At 36.1% G+C, this 23,241-nt stretch overlaps 1 protein-coding gene across 1 annotated transcript in view; it reads right to left on the reverse strand.

Moving 5' to 3' along the window:
* The window catches only part of LOC105432201 (UPF0489 protein C5orf22 homolog), a 290,978-nt gene that overhangs the window by 91,367 nt on the left and 176,370 nt on the right, over positions 1-23,241 (reverse strand). The window lies entirely within an intron of this gene.

A 23,241-nucleotide genomic window follows, 5' to 3' on the forward strand; every position in this document is an offset into this window, starting at 1 on the left:
ATTTAAATTAAAATAAATTATACAAATAAAAATAAAGTTTTATTTTTCCTCACATATTTTATGATAGTTTAATTAATAGTAAGGAAAAATGTCAGCTGAAATCTCATCGTATAGTAAAATAATTAATAAAAAAATCTTAAATGTTGCACTAGAGAAAAGCAACATTTACGTGAAAAATTAAAGACTAAACACAAATTGAAGTGACATCTATAGAATAAACAAAGATGTACGTGCATAAAAATAAAAATATTTCGATGTCAATCCTCTTCATTTTCTATTATTTTTCATTATTTCGAAAACAAGATCTTATTGTCACATAAGAAGAATATAATTTTATTATACAGCAGTAAAATCCATTCTGATCCAGTTTGGAAGAACGCATAGCATAGTGAGATTGCATAGTATTTGACATTATCTATAACTCTGTTGCCTCTTTAACAAAGTCGATGTCGTTATATTCATATATTGAATATTTCTCATTTTTTTTTCTATCTTTTTCTAATAAGGAAATACATGTTCTGACTTTTAGACCAGATGTTAAAAATTTACAATGTATAAATATATAAAATATAAAATATAAAAAATTTGTGTATTTAAAAAAGATGTAAAATATTTTTTATTTTATATAATGCTCATTACATGCACAAATCGTGTACGAATCGTGTATGAATAAATCCAAATGTATGGGTGGAACAACAATTGGACAATTATATGCAAAGAATAGAGATATTAATCAAAGTATTATCTGTTATACAATAATACCAAACTATCTACGTGCATAAATATCAGAAATAACAAATGGCAATGAAACATACATAAAATTAACAAGCATGAATATCAACGTTCCAATTTCGCTTAATTTTGAACACGCCGCAAATGAATAATGTGCACCGCGAGAATTGTCAATAGGTAACGCGGCTTACAAATCCTCTTAAAATGCATTATATAAATCGAAATCCATTTTTCAGGCAAAACATATTTTTCGTGCGCAGCTATTCAAACGATTCTCCGAGCCATTTATGCATACATTCGCCGCTCGCAAACAACGCCGCAGCGTCGTGTACCCGCAAATATCCCTTTCACATCGAACACGATATAAACAGGTAGACAGGATTGTAGGAAAAGGGCAGAGGAGAAAAAGGAGAGAGAGAGCGATCCAATAGTCACGACCCTTCCCGATCGATTAATATCACAGCAATAAACGTCATTGCATATCGAAAAGGGGTGGCTCGCCCCACGGCAAACGCGATCCTCGTGTCGAAAAATATATACCTCTCTATTTTACAAAACACGCAATAGCACACGTAACCCTTTAGTCACGCGGCTCTGATTGCGCTCTTCTTTTGTGACGTAAAAAGCTAACCGATAAAAGATCCAACTGTTACTCGTCATACGTGAGCAGATCAGCGAATCAAATAATTCGATTTTTCATGCGTTTTTACCCAGAAAAAGTGAACGTTAAGAGTGAACTATCACGAAAATCAAAGATTAATAAGATTAGAGATTTTAACCTTATAAAATTTAATAATCGCACAGGTAGAACGTTTTTTACATTCATCACTCGGCATAAATACCTAATGATCATCATTAATCTCACGATTGCATCATCTTGGATAATCATTACGGAATCTCTTTAGATTCTTAGCACTCTTAATTCTTCTATTCGATCATGAGCGAAATCAATTTTCTTTAAGCATACGACAATTAAAATTTCTCCCGCTCTGTTTTCTTGTAATGTGCACATATCAAATGCAAAGGGGGCGCACACAATAGAGAACGTTCACGCACGTTGCTCACGTGGATGTAAGTACTCCATAGATATCGATGGCGTATCGATGGATCCCCATTGTGATCAACCGAAAGGGGGAAGGCGGGGGGGAGGGGGAGGGGGGGAGGGGGAGGGGGGAGGGGGAGAGGGGGCAACGAAAGCGGGGTCTCGATAGTCTGGCGCGTAGAGCAGGTAACACGTCGCTGAGGTAGAGGATTGTGCCCCGACAGCGATTGATACGATTCGAGTCGAAATCTCGCGGTCCATTGTCGGTTTGCTTTTTGCCGCCTCTTATATGCGAAACTTCGATTGTGTGTACCACCGGCTGTATTCATCCACGAGTGGAAAGGCGATTTCTCATCCGCGTAACGGGGTAACGGCGGAGTACAATGCGGCCGGCAAAATAATAAAGGGCGCTTCGCGGTAGGAAGGAAAATGGTGAAAAATGAAAACTCTCCGACGAATATAAATCAGCAAGGGCGCGTTTTGTGTACACGCGCGCATGCGACTCTCGTGCGCCTCACATGTGACTCTCGTTAAACGCCCAAGCTGCGAGGTATATTCGCATCTTGAAAAAAGAATTATGATTTCTTTTTTTTTTTCTTTTTTTTTTTATTATCAACGTGAATTGCGGTTAATACACTTCAATGCGTAAGTCCGTGACAGAAAAACCGAGGAGATTCTGTTCTGATAATTGGAACTTGTATTTTCCTTTGATTAATGTACGTAGGAGTACACGAGAGTGAAATTACGAAACTGATTGACTCGACAATTTTACATTACACTTCTGAAATGTTGGGAATTGAAAAAATGCTCTAAGATATATATATATATATATATATATATATATATATATATATATATATAAAGTACGCAATGACATGCTTGATTACTCTCTACTTTCGCTATGTAAATATTGAGATTGATGTTATTAACGACGTATGAAATTTTCCTTTTCATCGTTACGAATTGACTTTATAATTTCGACATGAAAGATGCGCTATTCATTCGGTATGTGAAAATATTACGCGATCGATAATGACATTTGGAAATCGATCAAATTAACGTATGTCACTATTTACAACATAGAAATTTGTACTGTGCTAAATTAAAAGATGACGTTAATAACGATGTATGATTGCAATATTTCTTGGGATAAACAAATGGCTTCAGCGGTAACAGCGGCTTCAATATTTTGCATTAGACCATCCTATAGACATTATTGACAGTTGATAACGGCATTTCGACATTATTCAAATCGACATCTTTACTGCTTGCTAGTTTGGAGTATTAGAAAGTGGTATTAATGATGCCGTTTGACCGCGGGACACAGCTACTTAATCTTTCAAAGGATTTACGAAGTCATGCTGCTAAATACGTAATAGAGGGACAAGTAAACTACGGACGTTTTCTATGATCGATAGTGACATATCACGGAAAATTTGCATTATATTAAAGTAATACACGTAGTTCGCCTATTTATTTTTCAGAAATAGACAAATAATATTAGTTCGTTATTATAAGTTACTCGTTATTATTTACGTTAAAACTCTGAGAATAAAACGAAAATTATTTCTATCCAAATTAAATATATACGAAATCTATATTGTGTGTGTGTATAATCTCTTGATTTATATAAAAATTGACTACTCAAATATGTGCTCAATATGAGAATATACCGCGTATGTAGTATACCTTTATCTTGAAAATGAATCTATCGGTGCTAATTCTTTTATAACTTTGTCACCACCCATTGAAAATTATCATTTGTATAATGAAAATACAATACAAAAATAATGTGATAAAGTATTTAGCATACTAATAATTCGTTGGATGAAATTTTGCAAACAAGATAGAAATTTGTAGAGAATTGAGTCGTTATTGAACAGCGTGTACGCCAATGTGGCGTCGGGATGACCCCTGGTCCTCATCGTTTTCTCTCTCTTCTTCCCATCCCTATCTCGCCCCCTCTCTCTCTCTCTCTCTCAGCCTATTGCTGCTTCGCTCTTGGCATCAAACGATCCGTCGATCGAGGCAATTAATGCGGCTGGCTTTGATTATCCCCACTGCTCAGCGACTTCACATGGCCGTGCAAATAAAGCAGTTTATTTATACATACGCAATTAAATTGGACACATACCGTCCGCAAGTTTAGATGAAACAGTACATGAAACGCCGTTACTTATATATACCTCTAGAAATGCAGTCTCCGCACTTTCTGCTAACATTAATAGCAATGCACATATTTTGTTTATGCTGCTATGTCAACGAATTAACTTCGAAGTTTCTTCAATTATATCTCTGAATTTCCTACTCTTTAAGAAATTTGCAAATACACATCTTTGACATATCATTAACGTATACATAAACGGCACTTACGTTCTATTATTTTGCTATTAATTAATTCTTAATCTAACTTCACACATATACATAAGATAAATAATAATTAAAGCTATAAATGTAAGCTTGTATATAAAATTTGTAATATTTTAATAAAAAATAAATGTTTTATGTTGTATAGATTATCTAAAACAACAAAATTTGCGAACAATTTATAGATATTTTTCAGGAATATTTTCCATTAACAAATTTTATTAATATTTATTGTGTTAATGATATTTGTTGTGTATTGTTCAAATAAAATCATCGTTTAATTAATTATAAATTGTAAATAATTATTTCAATTGCAGTTTACGTAATGCAGATCTGACGACTTGAAAAACAAAAATTAATATAGTAATTATTTTTAATTTTATTTTTTCAATTTTTTGCAATTAATTGTTTTTAATATCTTACAGGAAATGATCATATAACTTTTAATAAAGTATCACTGAATAATTTTATTAGCAAAGCTTATGTAGTTATTAATGTTCGCATACAAACAGCAAATTACTATATAATTCATAAGATATAATTATGATTCAACGATTAATTAGAAAAATAAAAATTTTACTTTCAATTTGCTATTTATGACAATTACACTACAATCTCCTAACGTTTGCTTATTGGAGGAACGTTGGCGCCAGCTTCTCCCGCTAAAATGTTACAGCTTGACGACGTGCCAGATCGAGTGTATAAAACGTTCTCGAGTTGTTTCAAGATACCTTAGAAATATCCTCGCCGTTTAATTATCATGCGCAGTGCTGTATATAGCTTCAATAGTAAGTCGTGTGAGCCATAGTTCACGTTCTTACGAACCACTGTTCATAGTCACCTTCGTGACTTGCGCTAATAAGTGCGCACGACGGCGTTGATAATCACCATCACTTACTAATTAACACGCAAGAACGGACAATCTATCGGCGGGGAGATTGCGCATTGGCGCGATTTCACAGTCGAGGAGGGCTTTGCGAGCGATCATTGAAATATTAATATGAAATTGCAATAGTAACGGGACCGAGTGCGATGCCGCTTGACGTATCCTTATCTTATTCGTGTATAATATACGATACGTTATAGCTTTTGAGCAGTGCAGACCGCCTAGACCATCACCGTCGAATGTTAAGTAGCATTTATAAATACATAATTACAGTGATTAAAGCTGAAAGGTCCATAAGTGTCGCCGACACGCTTCAATTAACGACCAGGTGTCAATGAATATTATTCTCACCTGCGTGGCGCTTGCATCTCATAACCTTACTTGCAATTAAAAATTATTCGATTTTTCGGGATGAGATTATCATTATAATTTGAGAAATTTAAGTTATTAGGAAATGTATCTTTAATTAGAATTAATTTTTCAGATCAAATTAATTTTTCAGATCAGATCAAATACTGTCTAAATTTAAAATTTTTGCTTTATGAAATTATAATACGCAAACAATACCAAAATTTAATTTCTTCGCATTATTTAAATTATATATGTTCTTAAAAAGAGTAAAATAAATATGCATCAGTTAAATGAAAAATTTATTGTACTTAATAAAATATCTTATCAAATAATTTTTCTTTCTTTTAAATCTTTAATGTTTTTTCAGATGTTGAGAACACAGTCAAACAAATTATAAATTTTAAACCAACTTTTTTGTAAATTTGTATATCTATTATAAATCACTTATTAACATATACACATGTGTGTGTGTGTGTGTATATAAGTTATGTTTATTTTTGTATTTTCATAGAAAAGCGTAAGAAAATTAAATCAGAAAAGTATAACAAAATTGGCAAGCATATCTTGTAATAGACACATTATCGAAACAGGATGACATGAGAATCTATCGGTTCGTTCTTTTTGAGAGTGATGATGGACAATTATAAAACGGGATTGAGCCAAGCCTCTCCGCTTCAATGGCGCTGACTAATATCAAATTTCAGGTCGCGCAAGATCGGCGGTCGAAGAAGAACGGCAATCGGGAGGAAGTCGTGCAAAGGCACGCACCGCGCGCGTGTGGTCCATCAATCATGTTGTTCCCGGCGACAGGTGGACACTGGGGTCGATGGAGACCCCACATAATTGGGAGAATAGTGCCGGTTTGCTGGTCGACCGGGCACACGGTCATTTATCTTGTCGCGATCGAGCGCCTATCGACGGTTCGGCCCGATTCGAGTTAACGCCCGTGAAATCGCGTGTCGCCCGTTTGGGAAAATCAGCCTCGTTCGATCTCTCTCGGGGCTGCATACAGAGCTGGCGCCATGATCGATACCGCACCGCCGTTTTCCTGTCGGAGTTTACGCCGCTTTACCTCGTGTACCTCGTAATTGGAAGCAAATATAGATATCATTGAAATCATCCTCGCGTGCGCGAATATACGTTCAAAATATTTATTTTACGGAGTATCGACTGTTACTGACGCGCAGCTGCCTGATTGTTTCAGACGCGATCTTTCTTTTTTTTTTTAAATGCTCACAATTTCTGAAGTTGATGCTCGTTATGATGCTTCAAATGTATTATTACAAATCGCTGTCATAAGTAATATTTATACTTATTTAATATTATTACAAAAAAAAAACAGCTCTTATTATAATCAGTTCTAATTGTAGCCTAATATGTCAACGTATAGCGTGATAAAAACCGAACACATTAACAACAATCACATAATATATACAGAGAAAAGTATTTTTAAAATTATTGTTAGAGAGAGAGAGAGACTTTATTCAAATAATTTATTGCAATGGCCAATAATTAAAGAAAATAAATATCTTTGTACAAATTAAATAAAAATAATAAACTAATTTTCAAGCTTCGCGAAAATAAATTATTACAGATTAACAGGTTCGGAGATGCAAGGAGAAATTAATAGCATCTCTCTAGAGACAAGGTTTGTGTACTTGTCAAGTAACTCAACACTCAAGATATCGTCTTGTTCTTTACTTCGTCGCATAATCATCTTTTTTTGTTTATGTCTTTACGAGCTCGTAGTTTCGACCTTCTTTTACTGTCATCGTCGTCGACAAGATCTCCCCTAGACAGCATCCAGTCTCGCCGACGAAAAAGAAAACGTCCCACGTTGAATCCCATCATATGGGCACTCCTTTGCTCTGACCCCAAAAATACTCAACCTGACACATTATACTACACCGGCATATTTTTTCATTCTTGGTTTTCATTCTCTCAAATTCTAGTTGCTTGCGATGTTTGATGTGTGAGGATTTTTTCTCTTGGATAAACTCTTTATATGATTGAAGCAAACTCACATTTAAATATGCAAATGTTGATTGTAATATAAGAATAAATATATATTTTTCTGAAAAAAAAAAAAAACTAGTCAAGATCATTCTGTGTTAAACTTTTTAAAATTCGAACTTGGAACTATTGGAACGATTAGGAAGTAAGTAAAAAATTTGAGAAGAAATGAAAAAATTTTAAATATGTTTTTAAGTCGTTAGATAAAAATTTATTATTTGTAATCATAGATCATATGTAACAACTTTGAATTGAATACTAGAATTAAGCATGTGTAATGCGATGTATCATACGTTCTCGATCATAACATGTTGTGCGATATAAAAAACATAATATATACATTTCATGTAATACATTTACATAGCTATTTGTGATATTCCCCTGCTCGGTCGAGATTAATCTATATAACAGATCCTTTAATTGATGCAATACGACTAATAACGATAAATTCTGGATTGGATATCAAACCAGCGAATCTCGATATTACGGAAAAAAATCGAGAGAGAATATATCGAGGTTTAATTGAGCGGCGAGAGCGTTCTATGATGCCGTCAAAGGGAACCGGAACAACCGGAACAACTGACAGCTAGATGCGATCGTTCAACCGGCTATGTTATCCGCAATTTGAATCTCAAATCGCTTCTAGGTATCAGAATCGTGAAGGAGAAACGTTGAAAACCTTCAAGCCAGCGCTCCAAGGGCTACAACAGACGAAGCGGCACGTCACGACAAATACAGCTACTTTTCCAGATCTTCTCTCTCTCCGCCGCGTTCCAGCTTCTCTTCTCACAAGATTGTCGCGATCGCGAGGGTATCGAGCACCGCAAGATCGTATCTGAGTGCCCCGATGGCAGTCCCATCGATGTGGCAACATTCGCCAAGTTTTTCATGCCCCGATCGGCTCGAGTATCCGTCGAGAACTTTCGATCTCGAGTGCTTGCTGCGTGGATATATCTTTAGTCGTTACCTTTAGCATACCGGATAATTGCTCGTATTGATTCCGCTGCTGCGGAATTTTCTACTTCAAATGCGACAAAATTCATAAGGAATAATAAAGAAACTCTCTTTCCCGCAATTTAACTAACAAATTCAAATTCAGATTGTATTGATTGTATCGATTATATTAAAATTTATTTATCTAAAGAGATAGATATATAAATTGTTTTAACATTTATTATATTGTTATTTATTATTTATAAATAATATAATTTAATTATTTAGCATTTTTAACGTATGCGAAAGAAAATAAAGACTATATTCACTGGAGTTTGAAGTTGTTTTGTTAAGATCATGAACAAGAGAAATCTCTCGGCGTCTTTGAATGTCGATGACCCTTTTACATATTCATATCCCATCGTCGAATCTCGATCAGCAATGGCGATAAAGCAATTTAAGCACTAATACCGCCCTCCTATTGCCATCGCTGCACCTTCATCCATCGAAGTAATCTCTCTCTTACCGGTTTTTTAATGGGTTTTTCGAGAGTTTTGTTGCATTGCTGACTGGTACAGGAATTGTGTGTGACATATAAATTATGAGAGAGAGAGAGAGAAAGAGAGAGAGAGAGAGAGAGAGAGAGAGAGAGAGAGAGAGAATATTTGTATGTGTGTATCTATGTATGTGTATATGTGTGGTCTTCTGTAGATGACTCATTTCCAAAGACTTCTGATGTTTAAAATTCTGAATGCTCCTCTTCATGTTTCCTCTTCGTTAGAAGATCTGCGTGTTTATCCACGTGTGACTGCGTGTAAAATCTTCAATTGCGGAATAAAATAATGTTTTTTTAAGCCGGACTGACCATTGTCCGAAAAGAATTCCGACCGATTGACGGCGCAACGTAAAGACAAGATATTTCCAATTCTAAATTTAATTGATATCTAGTCACTATCTCTATTAAAAATAAAGATTCTGATTATTTAGAATGATATTCGTATATATATTTAACATATTTTAAGATTAATGAAAAAAAACGTGATTACTTTGATCACGTACTGACCATTTTGAAAAAATGATGTATAAATTTCTTTCAAACTTTCTTACAATTTCTAGTTCTAGAGTTGATACAACAGAAAGTTCAAAAAAAGATTATTATTTAATCTATTAATTTGATTTATTAATTAATTAATTTCTATTAGGATAACTTGTCATCTAATTCTCTTCTAATTCAATTCTTTATGTATTTTAGGTTGTCTATATCCGACGAGACTATGAGTGAGCATTTTAAAAAGATGATGACCATAAAGAAATAATGCTACACCATTTAATATCTTCACACAATAAAAAGCAAGTTATACCGTAAAGTCCTTATTGTGTCCGTAACGTGGATTATACTTACGTAAAAAAAGATATTATTTTTCTATTGCATGTGTAGCACAAGAGTTCGGATAGCAAGCGATAATTTTAATTTTTGTTCATCACTGTAATAGCGATGTTCCGTGAGTTCTCCATCTGTCAGGACGACAAGCACTTCTAATTTCGACTAGGGGAAGGATTCCCTCTTCGTATCCATTTCAAAGGACAATGGTCCAGTAGTGTCTTTGTGCGATTCGCAATGGAGTGCTCGGATTGCAGTTGATTACTGACAAATAGCGCGGCCGGAGAGCATCGTCAAGAAAGATGGAAAAAAAATTTTTGAAGAAAGGCAGAACGAAAAGGATCACTATCAATCATAATGACGATGAAAGACATGTGGCAGATTCCATTCACTGATTGTCATTCGAAGCTTGCATAAATAGTTCGCGAAATTTGTACAGATAACTTCCGTTTTATCACCTTTACTAATTTTAACGTTTTGGATTACTATTACTTTCAATCAATTCATTTTTTTTCAAAAGAATTATTAATTTACAGAAAAACAACGATATGTAGAGATTTGTATAAATTGTTACTACAATTAGAATTGAGATATACATAATTAATAATTGTTTATGTTTTAAATTTTATATATACATTTGTTAAATTTATTTATAGTAAAGCTAAATATAATCATTTGCTAAATTGCAATATGCAAAATATTTTTCACATCATTTATATAGTTAAAACTGGATCGAAAGATCAGTTAATTTATAATAGGATGTACTGCTGCAAACCATCTGCTGCATAAAATCTTTTAGACTTATTTGAAATCGCATCGTCAGTTAGACAATGAGGAATCTAATACGTTCTACTAGATTTTCACGTGATGTAGTGGGCTCGTATTCGCAGCTCGAGTTCCTGAATATTATTTTACCTGAAAATGAGTAGAAACGAATTTGATGTCCTGAGGCGACCAGTGCTTGGTTTCTGGTTACATTGTGATCTTGCCAGGATATCGGAGATAATATATTTTCGCGGATTATCTCGTGCTCTCGAATAAATAGTTCTTACAACAATATTAGCAATATTTGTAGTTAATTATAGAAAACTATTAAACTATTTTTTGTTTACATTAATGATATAATTATTGTGTTATGTAATTATATCATTAAGTAATATAATTTTTATACTTGAATTTAAATTTGTTTTTTAATTCTTCCACGACAATGTAATTTAATTTTATTACTTTTATCCATAGTGAAAATAAATCGCTTAAGTAGTAATAATACATTAGTTCATTAAAAAAAATAATAAAAAATTTTAATTTAAGATTATATATTTAGAGTTACATATTTAGCATGATTGCCAGAATAAATAAAATAAGTTTATGATATATAACAAATCAATTTAATTAATTAGCAAAACTCATATTTCTTTTAAATGTTTAAAATCTTTTCTTTTAGTGTCTCACGGATAACTTCTGACTAACTCTCATTACTGTAGCTTACAAAAAGAAGATATATAAAATAGAAAGAACAAGATGTTATTATCTACAACAATTTAAATTGACTACTCATGGTAATTGATCGCTCGATCGATCTACAATTTTCATATCCATCAAAATCATGGTCGACATGGTTCTCACAATAATGACATAAATGGAAATAAATGTCTTCTTCTTTGTCAAACAGTCAAATTAACAAAAATCTTATCTTTTTTATCAACCAAATCTGTATTGATTAAGTTTCAGATTAATGAAAATTTTTACTGCAAACAACAGATACGAGAGAGAGAGAGAGAGAGAGAGAGAGAGAGAGAGAGATTCTTTTTATAATTAAAAATGTATCTAACCATAAACAAATACTGTTTAGCATGAAATGTAAAAATTCATTACATTGCATATAAATAATTCCTGAAATGTCATAGAATATATTGCCAGTAAGGAAACACTATGTCTCATTTTCATGTTCTCTTCTGGGCGCGTACTTTCACTTTTTTCTTTGGACATGGTCACCTCCTTCACATTTAAATAGCGGTTCACACTGGTCAGAGGAACCGCAAAAGTCCACTTAGTGGTTCCGCACGAACAGGTCCCAAAATGAGAGGGCTCTACAATTGTCCACTTTCCGACCTCCATTTGCCATTATTGCTCATGATATCCTCTATACAATGTAGACCCCCTTCTCATAAAAATCTTTTCACTTTCTGCTGCTTTCTTTCAAGCCTTCAAAATATCCTTTATGATGCAATAAATCATTAAGAAATGTTACAAGGATACATTTCGATTGGGAAATCAAACAAAACGAAAGTAAAAAAAGTTTATAACAGTTATATACTTGTAATTAATATTTTAAAAGAAACAATAATTTTTTCTATAATTTTTAACTTAAGATATATTTTGCAGTATGTCTTTCGATATAAATAACAGTGTTTTCTATTATCAATATAAAAATAAAAAGTAGTAGTACAAATATAGTAATATAGAAATAATTTAAATTATACCGTTTAAATCATTAGATTTCAATGTTATATTGGATAAAGAGTTTATTTTATACATAAATATAAAATATCTATACGTATCTACGTATAGATGTATCATATACAGTTTCCAAATAAGGAAGATAAATTTATGTTATAATTCGCGAAAAAAATAGTCTTGCATAAGACAGACAAATCTTTAAAAGAAGCATTGAAACATCCGCATTGAATATACGTGGTGTATCTCTCTTCTCGGCAGCATTTATCTGCTTTTTTCAGATCTACAGCAAAGTACAGTCATTACGACCTGTATTCTTGTTGCTCGTACCGCATACATTTTAGCGGCAACTTCATCTTCAGCCGTGGAAGAGGCAGAAAGGCAACAGAGTAGTCTGTGCATTTTAATTGTTTGCTATGCAGACAACTGCCGCTCCAACCGTACGGTTACATCTTAAACCTGACCGTTTGACTCCGTACGATTTCGCCAAGATGCATTTCGGAGCCCTAAAATTAGCGTGGCGTGGGGCCCGCGATAGATTGCAGGGTTGCAAACGCGAAGACGACCGGCCGAAGAAACGAAGAAGAAGAATGACCACGGAACTCCAAGTGTGGGAACGGCAAAAGCTGGCCCACATGGACCGCGAATAGTGCTGGCAGCAATGGGGGCGATAGTCGTGATATATTTATGTACAAAGAATATTTATATAAAACATAAATTTCGTCGTAAATAATTTAAATAAAATGAAAGCAATCGCAATTTGGTTCATTTGTGTTAAAAAAAAAAATGGATGTAGCGTCTATGTAGCGTCAAATATATACATGTGATGTGTGATGTGTGATGTGTGATGTGTGTGTGTGTGTGTGTGTGTGTGTGTGTGTGTGTGTGTGTGTGTGTGTGTGTGTGTGTGTGTGTGTGTGTGTGTGTGTGTGTGTGTGGACATTAAAATAAAAACCACAAGTTCTAGACCGGATATTAAAATTATGTCAACGGGGTAAAGTGTCTATAACTGTCCGATGATTCAAACGGCCATTAAGATCGGAAAATTCGTGTCGGGATTGTTACGCGTGGTCGAGAAACACGGGAAGGAAGGAGGAATATGGTCGTGTTGCAGAAACTGCAAATCGTTGACGACAGCAGCACGGACACGGAGAAGCGGCGGCAGCTGTTGTTACGTGTCCGCGACTAAATTACCGCACTTTGGGCCATGTAAATCGACCTTTAAGCGTCGTGTAACATCGTCGCAGCCGCCACTTCCTCGCGACGCGGAGATATACGCGTGCGTCACTCCTAGTTTACATAATGCGAAATTGCCCTGAAAATGACAGGAGCGGTCGGTTATTATTTAAATTTCGGTCACAGGCTGACCCAGTTCCGGTGGTGGTCGGTGGAGGAAGGGCTGCGAAAAATTCCCATCGGCGGACAGCCGCGAAGGCCACGGTGGCTTAAGAACAGCGGTTTCACTTCGTCTCGTGCAATCGCATGTCGTGTCGGCTGAATGAAAACCTGTCGACGATGAAAGAGGTATCGATGGTCAGCCCACACGCTGACAAGCGGCAGTTTCTTCGCGGTTATATAATTTGCACGCATCGCGAGAAACGAACGGTACTTATGCAGTACCCCGACATATCCCAAAGTCGGTCGAAAGTGAAAATTTCGGTTTCAAGCGTGAAACGTGACACAATCAGGGTGATTTATCCTATGAAAGCGACGATTACAGAACTTTTGATTTTCTCGATGGCATTCAAATATATTTGAAATTAAAAGACTATTCATGCTACAATCGTAACCGATAGTTATCATAAAGATTGATGCCTTAAACTCATATTTTGGCTTAATATTTTTATGGCTTAATATTTTTATTACTTTTTAATTTAATACTTACTAATTTTATTTGTCAGATGTATTCTTTTTAAGTCAATTGCAATTGCAAACAAGTTTTCGATAGAATTCAGCACGTCCGTAGATGAAATGCAAGAAAATGATTACAAACTTCAACGTATCATATATTTAAAGATTTGACGCATCATAAAGAATAAAAATGTATTCACGATGGAAGAAATATCAAAGAGAATGATATCAGGCTGCACGAGTCTCCTTTTTTGTAATCGGGCAATTTGTGAATGTCATCACAAGTGAGCGATAGTTAATGTGCGCATAATGTATGCAATAATTTCATAACTCGTCGATGCATAAGCAAGAGGCAAACAAAAATTATGTTTTTGATACATAAAATTATGCTACCTCAACAAATATAATAATAATACAAATATAATATATAAATAAATAGTTTCTCAATATAGATCCAAGATATAGAATTAATTTTCTATTTATAAATGTTACATCTTGGTCTTTTTCTAAAAACAATGTTGTATTATACATAATATTTATAATATTTTAATATATACATATATATATACATGCTACACATATTTTTAACATAAGATATTTTCTTCTCGATCCTGCTTGAAATTTCAAAAACAAAACAAATCACACATATTGCCTTAAAAATAAAATAAAATTTGCAAGATTCTTAAGAAGACGCACATGTACTTTGTTTAGCGAGATAATCGGAGAGAAGTTGAAGAGTAAGAAGTAAAAATAAATATGTAACTTTAAAGAGGCGGTCATGAACGCTGGGGTAAACATGCCCAATAATGGGCCTTGCACTGATTACACTGTCGCGCTGCAACTGTTTCGCGGAAAATCGGCCGATAATAACGTATCGATAACGTGAGCATCGCAATTTCGCGCGAATTCAAATTTGCACTTGTGACAAATGACCGTGATCCCGAGAGCGAGTGATAAATCTCAGGTGGAATCGTCGCGGCCGACGAGAACAAGCACGACAACCGGTTCAGGTGAGTGCAGATCATGATGATATAAGTTTCACCGGTCGCGGAAGATCGATCGATATTGCCTGATAAATCCCATTATTAATGCGAGCGCAGCAAGAACTTGATAAATTGCTAGCACTGGATACTCGTTTAGTAGCGACGATCCTACGCCTTTACAGAACGGCCCTCAAGGGTCATAGAACGATTTATTCGTTGGCGTCTGCCGCGATCATCTCACCGTATTTATTTACACGCATACGTGTACATGCTGTCCTCTTTCATTATCGGAGAAATCGATAACCCGTCGTAAGAGACCGGTAATGAGAAACGCTTCCTACAAACGTCAACCTGCACATTTTTGCAAGCAGATAAGACAGAAGTGACAGTCGCAGAAATTATATATCTTCAATTTAATCGATGATTTCAATTTGTCACAAATACGTAAATAAAACACTATCATCCGTATATTTTTCCATAAGTGTAATAAAAATTTTATTATACCTGAGTCTCTCATTTGAATTTCTGATTTCGTAACAAGAGTGAGAAAAGAGAAAGAGAGATGATATACTTTATTTTGATTATTACTAGTAAAAATTAAAATAAGGCAATGGTCATTAATAATAAACATAAACGATAATAAAAAAAAGTATCTAAAATAAAAAAATGATCATATTGCACGCGATATTGCACGAAATAAATTAAAAAAATTCATTTTTAATATCTTTTTAACAATTCTGTTATATACGATATTAATAATTAAAAAATTATTATTATTATATCGTACAAAAAGAGACCGTGAAGAAAATATATTACTACGATCATAATCTTCTACCACGTCTTACGGCATAAGGCACTTTATTTCAAATATCGAGTAATCATCGTATTCACACGTAATAAGACGACTGCGCAACTAACTTTCGTACATCTTTGATCTTTGAATGGCATTGCTGTGAATAATTCGTAAATTGGCGAATGTAAGAGGCCATCGCGCAATTATCCGATACTTAAATGGTTATAATTGACTCTTCTGTACACGCAAAGTCTTGTCCTTCTCTTTGGAGACGGCCGAGATCGCCTTATTCGTTCGTTTCAGAAACAAAGTGGTCTGCATTCTGAGACCTCTATCTCGACGAGGGATCGCAATGAGTATTGAAGATACACGTATGTATCTTCAATCGCCGCTCCGCGCCATCGTTGTTGGCGTGGTAGGAACTGTTATTTCACGGCGCGGACTCCAGGCTGCAGCCGGCTGCAGGTGCAGCCGCTTCTCCGATCCTTAGACGGGTTTCGGTGGGCATTGTGATCGAATGATATAATAAAGCCCGTGAGAAACGGATAACGGGGCCACCTGACGCACCGCTCTCCGACGACGATATATATATTTATTTTCCTCGTATGCGTGAGCGTATAAAAAAAAGCGCGTATCCGCACACGCATACTTGTACCTGTACGTATATGTACGTACGTACAAAGGATGCGAGCAGTCTTGCATCCTCGAAGCAGAATTGGTTCCACATGTGACTTATGAATTGCTACACCAATGACGTACGCGATGCAACCTCTTGACATAGTACAGGACGTCCGATGTGTGAAAATAATATAAATAGAGTATACGATCATTAAAAAGAGAAGAACTACAGAGAAGAATAAAATTCAAAAGAAACTACACCGCAACTGGAAATTAAAAGTGTGCGTTAATATAATAAAGAGTAGTAGCGTCATTTTGGACCGTTATAATCACATTTATAAACTCAACAACGTATTATGAGCAACGCATAGAAATAGATAATGCACACCAGATGATAGACGGATTATTAGTTACCAGATGACAGTCTATGAGTCAGTAACAATTAGAGATATCATTAGCGTAGAGGAACCTTCATACGACGTCTGGAATTAAAGTATCATAGGGGCTGACGGGTTACCGAAGATTACAGTGTACAACGACGCATTAAGGCAAACCCTTTTTATATATTCAATTCAATATGTTTCTCTTGAATTTGTAAATTAATAGTGTCGTTGTTACAAATAGAAAAAGAAAAAGCGGAAAATACTACAAATGAAGACGATACAGCTGCAAATTATCAATAAATATGCAAATTATCAATAATAATAACAAATAATCGTATAAAGTCTATTTGAAACAGAAGAAGAATACATTGTCTCTCCTTTATGTAAAATGAAAAAATTTGCGAAAAGTTTTTTCAAGTGGTACATTAATAGCAATACAGTTTCGCAACGTGTCTCTCTCTCTCTCACTCACTCTCTCTCACACACACACACACACACACACACACACACACACACAAAATATATCATATCTCTCTTCCTTTTACATAGTCTTTTTCCTTGCATCGAGACAGATGCTCAGCGCATTTTCAAATTTTATAGCTCTATCATATTTATTTTTATGCTTATTTCCTGTATTTAGCAACAAGAAAGATAATTGGTTATTTTATCGCAGTGCTTTGGGCGAAATCTACGAAAGAACGATACCGCTTACAGCGGTTTACACTTTTCTTCTCACCTACGCGCTTGAATCACGAGAACGTCACATGCGAAACACTCATACATTCTCTTGGAGAATCTACAACGTTGGAAACCCTACGAAGTATTCGAATTGTCGGTTCTCAACGGGACATCGAGGCGGTACCCTGCGGGGCACGGCGTGGTGCCACGGCACTATCATCCTGAGCTTTCACCGGCGTCATCATCATCGTCATCTGGCGGCTCTTATTCTTCCGGTGTCTGGACTTAATGGACGGATCTGTCATAACCCGTTTCAGCACCTTCGTCAGTGTCGACAATGAGTCGCAACAATGACTTGCAGCAATCTACCGCCAAGATCATAGGCGGTGATTTCGCGGAAATAAAATCGCTAATATCAGGTGAAACATGTTCGCGATAGAAATTAATCTCGGCAAAAGAATCGGGCAATCCCATCCTTTTCTATCGCATTCTTCCATACTCTTGGTCCTATGATAATTAATAGATCGTCGAATTGAAGTAACAGATCTCAGAATAATAAAACATAAATTTGTTTTAAGAGTTAATTCTAAGGAATGGATTGAATAAAAGAAATCGTATCGTTATAATATAAGTCTATATCGTAACACATATGACTTTCGTGTCCGTTTCATACACCTTCGTGCTCGAATGCCGATTGATCTCACGACAAATTACAATCGCAAGTGAGCGTGCGATAGATTCACGTGGCGACGGCGATGGCGACGCGCGTGAGAGCACGGCACGCTCGCCAACCATCCCACGATTTCTCACAATCATCCTTCCGCTACTTTGAAACACTCCGACCACTTTCTTGGATTAAACATCGCCCATCGTCGAGATTAATAGCCGTCGCATTGCGCTTTGCTTAATGCCACATTCATACGCCGCGAGTCGCTAGTCGCGCGCGCGCGCGTGCGCGTGTGCGTGAATACGTTCGACGTTGTTTCCCTATCCACTCTGAAGAATGGTCCATCATCCCGGTGTAACCGCCCGACACAATGCCCGGCAATTCCTGCAAGTAAACGCGTTTACATGTGCATACAAAGCCGCAGTTTCCGTGCGACACTGCGCGAATGGCGACACCAATGGCGCGCGGGCGCAACTTGCGCTTCGACTTGCGAAAAAAAAATATCGTTCCGGAATGACGCCAAAAGACAACGACGACGACGACAACGACGACGACGACGACGACAACGACGACGGCGACGGTCACACGACGACGACGACGACGACGACAACGACGACGACAACCGCAACGACAATCACGACCACGATTACGACGACTCGCACGTGCACACGTGCGTCCATAGAAACGTCGTCGGAAACCAGCTCGATGTCCATTTACGTAGCTGCCCGTGGACTCGGATTAATGGCTCTCGCGGGTCTCCTTTAGCCCCCGAGATATCACGAGACATAATCGAAACTCTCGTTCGATTCCTGAGTGGGCGAGGACAATTTGCGGTGGCGGTGTACGCAATGCGTCCCTTAACGAGCGTGAGATTTATTTGATGTTTGTATACATTAAATGCAAAAAGGATGCCCCATTAGATTAATTCGGTAAAAACGTCAGATGTGAAGATAAATGACGTTAGGTAAATTCGTTAGGTAAAATCGTTTACAATATTTATAAAACTCCGAGAGATATTTCTAAATTGTCGAGAAGTCGAGAATTTATAATAGAATTCGAAATTTTACAAAATTATTATAAGATAATGATAATAAGGTACAAATTTTTTTCAGTTAAAAAATGTAACTACGATATTCTTCAATTCTGATTCCTTAAGTATTTTTCTCATTATTAGTGATTAGATATGTTGATTAAAACATAACAAAATACGTTAATGTAATAACATAATCAATTAATTATTACTTTGATAGATATATATACATGTATATAAATGTGTTATTAAGGAGCTATAAATATGCATGAGATTCAATTACGCTGTTAACTGGAAAATGGTGGAACCATTTGCTTCATTATTTTCTCAATCATCGGAGCGACCAGTAACCAATTAATTAACTCGTAACGCTTTAATAGCTACACTAATGATAGATCGATTGATGGGCACTTTCCTGGAAAGGAGAGGATTTCTGTATCACTCACTAGTAGATTTCCGAACAAACAATTTTTTATTTACTCACTGAGCAGAATTTCTCTACTGCATGCTTCCAAGTTCAAAATAAATTCTTATTTTTATTTTTAGTTAAATGGCGGATAGATTATTCATAATATCAAATAGTTATTGATAATGATAATGATTATTTTGTACATTAATGTTACCAATTGTGTATTCGCAATCTTTTATTTTATTACATTTAATCTTTACAAAAAAAATTCCTTATAATTCTTATTACTATAACTAGCGTACAAATATAATAATTAATAAGAACAATCGTTAGATAAATTTGCGATTTTTTTATCCGATATTTAATTTCGCGATGACATTTATGTAGCTATTAAATCGTTTATTAAATCAAGATAACATTACGATGTATCGAGCTTAATTTATAGCAAGATAGAAATAGTTATTTTAAATTAATTATTTAAATTAACGATTTCCACACTTCACCAAGTAAGGTCTTGTAACATTGACTTTATATCACATTATTCAGGCAACGATTGGAAGTAAAATAAGTTATGTAACGACTCTCGGCGTTTATACGACGTTTTTGGTGATTTTAAAATCAGAAATTTATATCATGGCGTGTTACTATTAAAATGAAATAATTTATACCCACGCGGATTAATAGCTACCATAATACCGAAGCCGAAATACCGCGGGACGAGACTCGTAAGTCACCGCAAGACCACTTTGTACCAAGTATACCACTGACGCTGTGCGTCCGACTGTGCGCAGTTCGTTGCGCCAAATAAGATATGTTATTTAACGATCGCTGTATTTGTACGATGTGCATTAAAACGAGATAAAAAGCATGCATAGGACGGAGCTGGGAAATAAATGAAGCGGCCCTTACCGCTGTGGCGTCTGAATTAATGACCCTCATAGCTCTCTGTGGGCCAGGTATACTATTAATCCGTGGAATGTCCACATAATCATACGACATATTGCGCGCCTACGGTCGTATCAATTTGCGATATATCACGCGAGATATATATATATATATATATATATATATATATGTGTGTATGTATACATGTCGGGATGAGATACGTGTAAAGTCACGATGTTCATACAGCGAGTGATATCACCGTTGATATCATGTATACTGCGCCGTTGGAAAATTAGAAACCTAATAAAAGCCTGAAAGAGCGCGCTTAATAAAAATCTTCATTATGCGTTTTCTTTATTATATTTATGAATGTATGCTTATGTATCGAGATACTTGATACGATAACGCAGTATGATCTCGATAACTCAAAGTACAACATTCTAAATCGCCGCTATTTAAAGGAATTTTATACATATAAAACATTCCGTTTCATTTGGATACGAAGAATAGCATTATATCTTCATTTAATGTTAAACATTAATCGTACGATGTGTATCTCGTGCATCTCGCATCAAAGAATAGATAAAAAAATTGAAATATAAGAAAGATCTAAGCTATTACTGTCGAGGAAAATCGATCTCTAGCGACGTGAATGTACCTCGTGTCCTAGGATATCAATTACACCCTCGTCGTAGCCCTCGGCGCGAAAATGTCATTAGAATCAATAACAGCAGCCACCTCCTTCCTGTTCCCTCTCAATTCGCGTACATACAATTCCACCCTCGCCGTTTCCGTTTGCTGAACTTTTCTCGATAGCGCTAGGCATTCTAGGGAGCATTGTGTCCCGCTACCTTGCGCAACTGAATTTTTCTCACCCTTGTCCTTCGCCTCGTTGCCGAAAGGCACGAGGGACGTGCCCATCCACCCAATTTCACGAACCTGTGCACGCGTGCTCGATTAAGGATTTATGTTTGAATATTTCAGACAACAGTCTTTCATTACTATTGTTTGTTCCAACAAGCTTACTTCCTTGATAGAAATTCTTTAAATGAAAAAAATTTTATTATGAATTCACGAATGTAAATATGCGTGTGAATAATTTTATAAGTTTTATGAAAGAATTGTGTTAATAAATCCGTGGTGATTACAGAATATTTTTTTGTGAGAAACACGAGAAATATCTTAAGAAAATTAGCAACAGGTTTCACGATAATCATCAATATTTTATATTTTTTATCTCTTTATCCACTTAACATATCCGAATTTTATACATCATCGTAATATTGCAGGCGATATTTCAGCGTAGTTCGTATCATCGATATCAACGAGCGTTTTCATTTTTCTCCATCTTTCATCGGACAACGTAATATTTTCGCTAGGAGCCTCGGGACTTCCTGGTCCTGTCAAGTTTCTGGAAGGACACGGCAAATCCCGCGGCAACGTCGTGCCGAGATCAGGGAGGGATGGTAGAAGGAGAAATTGGAGACGTATATACGGCGGCGGAAATGTATACGTGGCCTAGAGGGTTCAAGGGTGTGCGACGTTGTCTTCCACGGGGGTGGATTTGCCTTCGAGGAACCCGCGGTCTGCACGAGGGAGGGAACCATCCCGTTAAGCCACCATGATTCCACGAGATAAACCCCCATATTATGTCGCGTGGGATTATGCGGAAAACCAGCCACGAGACGCGATCTGTTGTCTGTGTGCGCGGTTTCATGGTATACATACGTATGCGGTTTTGTGAGTGTATAAAGATTTTACGGGCGCCACGTCACGGAGACGACCGTGTCTTCTCAAGAAAAATATTTCCCCGCGCTTCGTTGGCTACAAGAAGAAAATTAAGAAAGCTTAGGGTAAGAAAGGGTGCGTACGACGATGCACGTACGCATTTTATTATTTTCGCGCTGACGGCTCCGTGACAAACGAGTCAAGAAATATTTATGTTATATCGATACATTACTTAAGATAAACTCAAAAATATATTTACATTTATATTGATATTATATTGATACGAAATATGTGGAGATGCTTGAATATTGAGAATCATTAAGATATATGTTAGTATATAAACTTTTGAAAAACGCATCGCAAATGCAAAAGAGACAAGCATGCACGAATGAGAAATTAACATACATATTCGAGATGAAGATTCTTGATTTTTCACGAATTTCCTAAAATATTCAATCATCGTGTTTATATTATAAGATTTTTGTTATGATTTCGAGTTACAGAAACCACGCGGCCAAGACTACACCAGCTTTTAATATTCGAAAGCAACAAGAGCAACGAAAATGTCACTTCCGCTGGTGGCCGAGCGCAAAGGGCCGTTTATCGGTTAAAAAAATCCACTCGTGAATTCCTCATAAAGAAGCTGCGGCTACGCCAGGCTCATATTTAAAGGACTTTAAGGAACCACGACGAGTTTTCGTTTGGTGTCTCGGACCCGCGCCCGAGGTTTTTAATTAAGCCGTAAATCGAAGCGCTCAGGCCTGCCTTTATTGCGGCCCTAAACTATATCGACCGCGCTTTTAAAAAGATGCAACACGAGACGAAACCTCCGCCGAGCGATTTCGTCTTATGTTCTTGGAGACATATCACGCGCATAGGGTTCTCGCCTTCGCGTCGCTACAGGAGGCGTCGTTTTTATTTCGAACCACCCTCGGAAAGACACACGAATGTCCTCCTTCGTTCGTCGTAATGATCGGACCTACTGCCAGGAATGTCGTAAACAAGGTCGTGATCAGGGTGGTCCGCGGGGATGATCTGTCCGTTCCATTTTTCC

Source organism: Pogonomyrmex barbatus, unplaced genomic scaffold, assembly GCF_055798465.1.
Source record: "Pogonomyrmex barbatus isolate J1 unplaced genomic scaffold, ASM5579846v1 scaffold8, whole genome shotgun sequence".
Classification (NCBI taxonomy): Eukaryota; Metazoa; Arthropoda; class Insecta; order Hymenoptera; family Formicidae; genus Pogonomyrmex; species Pogonomyrmex barbatus.